Source organism: Vidua macroura, chromosome Z (assembly GCF_024509145.1).
Source record: "Vidua macroura isolate BioBank_ID:100142 chromosome Z, ASM2450914v1, whole genome shotgun sequence".
In the NCBI taxonomy this organism is placed as follows: Eukaryota; Metazoa; Chordata; class Aves; order Passeriformes; family Viduidae; genus Vidua; species Vidua macroura.
In genome coordinates, this window is record NC_071611.1 from 59295051 (window position 1) to 59301050 (window position 6000).

General features: G+C 44.3%; 1 protein-coding gene across 2 annotated transcripts in view; it reads right to left on the bottom strand.

Moving 5' to 3' along the window:
• CEMIP2 (cell migration inducing hyaluronidase 2) overlaps positions 1-5529 on the bottom strand; it is a 49926-nt gene extending 44397 nt beyond the window's left edge. Inside the window, exon 1 of one of the 2 annotated variants that reach the window (XM_054003568.1) lies at positions 5358-5529. The gene's annotated coding sequence lies outside the window, so the exon portion shown is untranslated. The remainder of the gene's footprint in view (positions 1-5357) is intronic. The other variant, XM_054003569.1, reaches the window with a different exon arrangement.
• Between the last annotated feature and the right edge of the window lie 471 nt (positions 5530-6000).

The following is a 6000-nucleotide window of genomic DNA, read 5'->3' on the forward strand; positions in this document are numbered from 1 at the left end:
CTGAAATGGTATCTGACATTTCCAGTGAATTCTACTTTCCTACCCTTTGTTTCTTTTTGACAGTTTATCTTTGCAAATTATAAACTGGTGGAGGTCTAGTCTGTTTTTCATTCATTGTTTAAAAAATAGCATATTCTGCTTGAGGAAACCGTGCAGAAACACATGAATTATTGACAACTTAAATACAGCACATCTAAGGGCACACTAGGAAATATGGCATGTGCTGAAATAGGCAAAATGAATGTAATCATTTTTACTGCTCCACTTTCAGAAATGAAATGTTTAATCATTTATGTAAGAGATCAAGAGTGGAAACTTGCATTTTAGTCACCCATCTGTCATTAGCTTACTGCATGAGTCACAGATTATTGGGCCCCAAGCCTGTAACATGAGAAAAAAAAAGTGGTCACTAGCCTCACAGGGACATTGTGAGGGTTAGTTTAGAGAACGCTTTGGGCTCAGCTCAGTGATGCATCTGAGTACAAGCCTACTTTTAAGTAAATAAACAGCTACATTTAAGTCAACAACTTTCACACAAAAGTGACAGATTTGCCACATTCACCTTAGGGAACCAGCATAAGATGGTAGGGAAAAATCCAAATAAAAATCAGGGAAAAGCATTTAAACTACTTCTCATACAAACAAAAAGAAGTGGTATACAGATATCTGCAGTCTCTAGAAAAACACAAATCCCAACCTAACAGCTACAGCCTAGGACTTCAAAGCAGAATCTTTTCTATGTAATGGTAATACACTTCAGAGAGGTGAAGTTGAGTTCTGGCACTACCTTGAATCACTGGGCCTACAATCCTACTCCAAAGAGAAGGACAGTAAGACTGGATATCTATTATTAAATTAGAAAAGCTCTTATAAATAGATTATAAGCATATATGAAAGTATAGACTATAACATGCAGTGGGGAAAAGAATCAGATCCGATATTCAGCTTCAGTAAACTGGCATATGCAAAACACTCCTGAGTATACTCATATAGTCACTTAATCATCAAAGGGTTGTCATGTTTAAGTTATATTTATAAAATGAATCAGCATAATAACACGCTCTCTTCTGTATCAGCATGTGGATTTCTTTCTTTGGCAAAGCTGTTAAGTTCTTAGAATTTTTTCTTCAGTCCAACTCAAGCTTCAGTAAATGATATGCCACCTCTCATTCTGCATACTTGAAGGACTGTCTCAGCAGATTTTAACTGTGCATCAACCACAAAAAAAAATGCTGCTTGAAAAACTGAATTGTTGCAGCTGCACACCCACATTCTTTTGTCTTGCCTTTGTATGACCCAAGTTAAATGAGTCTGCATTAAAAAATAATTAAGATCTGCAAATCACATCCAATCATATCCAGTCCAAAGGACACATGACATAGAAGTCTCTGAATCTGTCTCAATACTGTATGCTTTGGACATCAAGAATTTACACAGGTTCAGAGAGCAACAAGGTTGCAGAAGAGAATTCAGTTGAGGACTATTGGATAAATAACACTATTGGATAAAAAACACTTGAGTTTAGGAAGTCTTTGAAACACAAGCTGGAAGCAGTAGCATCACAATGCAGTAGCTTCACCAGATGACTATTACTCACCACTGTCAGACCCCAAGTAATTGCCTAGATGGACACTTGGCCTGACGTGATGTGGTTACTCTACTACTACGCTTTAAGACCTCGTTTACCTGCCTTTCACCTTCACTTTTCCAAAAACACCTCTCCTCTTCTAACAACCAAATCCCCCTCAACTCAGCCACTGCAACTGCCTGCTGCAATCAGCAACACAAAATACACCTTTACCTGATCGCATGCCACAGTGATACACAGTAGCTGAAATACAGTACAGTTTTCATTTTGCTGTAGGAATTGTGGCATTGTAGCATAGCAGAAGGGCACAGCAAATACCAGCTATTGCATGAGAGCACAAAGTCTTGTGAAAAGTTTCTACTGATGAACTAAAGAAGAGTAACTTGACTGTATATCTGAATGCCAACATAATCCATAGCTCTAAAGTATCCCAGAAATCACAGAACTACTTGAGTTGAGAACCCAGTGAAAAAGGAACAGCGACGTAACTTATGCAACATGATACATTTGTAGAATTTTGTAAAAGAAAAAATATGCTATAATTTTCCTTTTGTAAAAAACACAAACAGTGTATTTGAGATATCTCAAAACAGCAAAATCTCAATCTTCAAACAGAAACAAAGCCCTGTAATCCACCATTTGGTATGCATTCTACTGAACTTGCGGCTACATTCGTATTTTGGTTTACCTACAGTGAATTCCATTCTAGGAAACTTCAAGAACTCTGCACCCTACTGCCAAGTACTGCAACATCCCGACAGGTATAGCTAGTCATCTTGTATGACTACACTACTCTTTTTTACATGTTCTTCTTAATCCAATGTGCCAAAAAGACAGAAGAGCTACTAGCACATCCCTTCCATTAACTTACTTCACAACAAAGCAATAAAATCAGTTATAAGTTTAAAGTATGCATTCTTTAATGCTTTCAGTATTTTCTTTACATATTGCCAAATATGTGACTTTTCTCCCTCGTATCTTTGCTCAACTTTTCTACTCCTTTTCCACTTTCTTTCTCAGTATTACTATTCCACAAAAATATTTCTGTGGATTTCTAAACCCACATCTACAAATAATTCATTCCCTTTGTCTTGCCAAAAATACCTCCATTAAATCAATAGTGAAATCCCGTTTGGTAAAAATAAGATGAGAAAGTATCAAGGTTAATCACAATTTGACTCCAAACAAGAAACTGCAAATTTACAACACAGACTTTAATCATGTTTTGATGCATGCCATAGGTGACTCTACAGAACAGCCTTACTAATGCAAAGCATAAACCTTACTGATATACTCCAGATTATATTCCTATGATTTAATTTTTTAATATACAGAAAGCAATATTTATTAGGTGACAATTTTTCCCACTAATTTCTGTCTGAAGTTTTTAAATCACTGGTGCATGCACACAGAAGGTAAAGAACAGTTAATCGCAAGCACTATGGGACAAGTTTCCTTGAAGTCACGCATATGTGGCCCATCAGCCAAGGAGCTCCTTCAGCTGCAGGGCAGAGGTAGCAGAGGTGTGCCCTTACAGCTGTGGAGGCTGCAGCATCAGCCTCCAGCAGACAATGGGAGCCAGGTTCCCTCTCCTCCCCAGCTCCAGTACAAGGCAGAATCAAGAGAAGACAGAGCTCCAATCCTAGCACAGAGAGTAGTCAGAGCCTTCTCACAGGTAAAGAAGCCAACAGCTCCGTCCTAGTCAACAGGTAAGATAAACAAAACTGAGTCACTGCTTATTTTCTACAAACAAGACTTCCACAGCAAGAAGCTAGACTTACCTGAAAACATACAAAAACAGTATACTAAAACGGTTTAATGAAACTTCTGAAACACACTGGACATATAATAAAGGAAGTTAATGACTGTGCTTTGTATTTAAAGCAATTTAAAGTTATCCATAATTAAATAACATTTCTAGTTCCAACTGTCCAAGGCATGCAGACATTTCTTCACAGATTTGGTGGTAAGAATGTTGAAGTACTTAAATAAGACTGAAAAGCACCTATCCCACTACCCCCTGTCATTACTTAAGGAAATAAACCTCCTAATTCCTTTGAAGTACAAGCTACTCAAATATGTATCAACTCAAATTAAAAAAAAAAAAAAAAAAAAAAAAAAAAAAAAAAAAAAAAGCTGCAAAATAACCAAAGTAGTCCCACAGCTTGTGTTCTACCTATTTTTATATTCATGCCTTAAAAGAAAAACAACCTTTTTTTGGTCCTTTGGTTTGTAAACTTGGAAGAAAAGTGAACTGTACCACCAAAAGGTAACCTCCAGTCACAGGACCTGTAACAGCTAGGAAACCTTCAGAAGATTTCATAGGCTCTTCTGAAAACAATGGTTTTTACACACAGAGGCCAACATCTTCTACTAGTTAGTGTCTAACAACTAGCAACAAGATGAACCAGCTAAAAGCTTCCAGCCAATCCTTAACACCACTTTCCTCACAAAATATTGTGAGGGTAATGCGTTAATATTTGTAATTAAAAAAACACGCAGTGTGTCACTGGAAAACATATATCCCCATCTCAAAACAGCACATAGCACAGCTCCTGTTGAGACTACACACTGAACTCCAGAAGACACTCTCATTTTAGCATGGATCCCTTGTCTTTGTCCTTTTCCCATCCAAACTCCCTTTCTTCTCCCTGAATCCTTTGTATCTGGGGGCATTTCTCATGTTTTACATATAACTTTTTTCTCTGGCCTCTTTGCCTAGCTCAAGTCCCCTGCATAGAGTCTGATGGATGCTGTATTAGTAGAGAGAGTGCAGGAGGAGCAGGCCCAACACACTTGATCTGGCAGACTTCACATTTGTGCAGGCAGCGTACAAGATCCATGTAGACAAAGTGCCCCGAAGAGCCACAGACTACTAAGAACAAAGATGAACCTTACTTCTCCGTACTGCTACCCATGGGCCATTTCACATCAGTAGCTAAGCCGCTGCAAATCCTTTTCTCTGATTCATGAAAACAGACTAATGCCACAAAAAATACAAAGTCATGAAAACAGACTAATGCCACAAAAAATACAAAGTACTACTTTATCCTCCTCATTACATTGTCTTTGTCGAGCTAAAGCTGCTATTCTGCTTTTAGAACTACTCAGAAATATAAAACCTCTTCCCTTTCAAGGAAATCGTGTCACTAAATACACATTTAAATACAAACAAGGGTATTATCTTCAGCACACAGCTCTCATCTAAGCTGTGATGTAGCAAAAATGCAAATCGCTGCACACCCTTCTTTCTTAGAGGGGCTGCGATGATGTACAACTCTCACTCTTTCTTCCGTGCCTCTGGGCAAGTGAAGCAGCTGTTGGTTATCAGTCACAAGGACGGCACTCCACGACAGCCCAAGCACTCGGCGATGCCTATGACAAGTCCCAGCGCAGCCATGCCGTGATGCGGACCTGAGCCCGGTCGCTCTCCACCGCGATCCCGACAGCATCCGACCAGGCGCGCCAACAAAGCCGCGGCCCCGGGAGCGCGGCCCTGCCGCCGCACCTGCCGCGGCCCCGCGGAGCGGCGCGAGGCCCACACCTGCCGGGCACACGCGGCCCCCGGGCGGCTCCTCAGGGCGGCCGCGCCCGCCGCCGGCTGCCGCCCGGCCCTCCCCGCCCCGATGCCGACTGCGGCTGCCGCCCCCGCTCCCCCCTTCCCTCCCCTCCCACCGGCCCTGGGAACAAAAGAGGCCAGTGCGGCGGAGCCCGGCCGGCCAGGCGCGGCGGCTCGGCCCGGCCCCGGCCGGCCCGGGCGCGCTCTCACCTGGGCCCGGCGCGGCGGCGCGCTCAGGGCGGCGGCATAGCGCTCCCCGCCCCGGACACGGCGGGAGGCCGCCGGCTGCTCACCAACTCCGCCGCTCCCCGCCTTGGCTGCCGCCCTTACGCAATTGGCAGCGGCCGCAAGCCCCGCGGGGCGACCCAGATCGCGGCCCCGAGCGGAGGCGGCTGAGCCCCGCCGCCGCTGCCCCGCCTCCCGCGCTCGCGCCGGGGGAGGAGCGGGGCCGCCCCGCGCCGCCCGCCCGCCCGCCCCTCGCCCGGCCCGGCCCGGCCCGACCGCACCTCCGCTCTGAGCTCTCCGGGTGCCGCGCTGCCCGGCCCGGGCCTGGCGATTCCTTCTCCGCGGGACTGAATCCCTCTGGCCCTCCCGCTGCTGCCGGGGGACCCAGGCACCGCCTCCTGCAGCACCCGGGCCTGGGGGGCAAGAGGAGGCAGGGGGCTACTTTGCATCCGTGCCCTGACCTACGGCTCTCCTGCAGGCAGAGTGGAAAAGAACTGATTTGCAGCTCAAATACTGGACACACCGTTAGATGCCGATGTCTGTGTTAAAGTAATAGTAACGACAGTAGTAGTAGTACTACTACTAATAATGATAATAATACTTATAATAGTAATAATAATAATTCCTC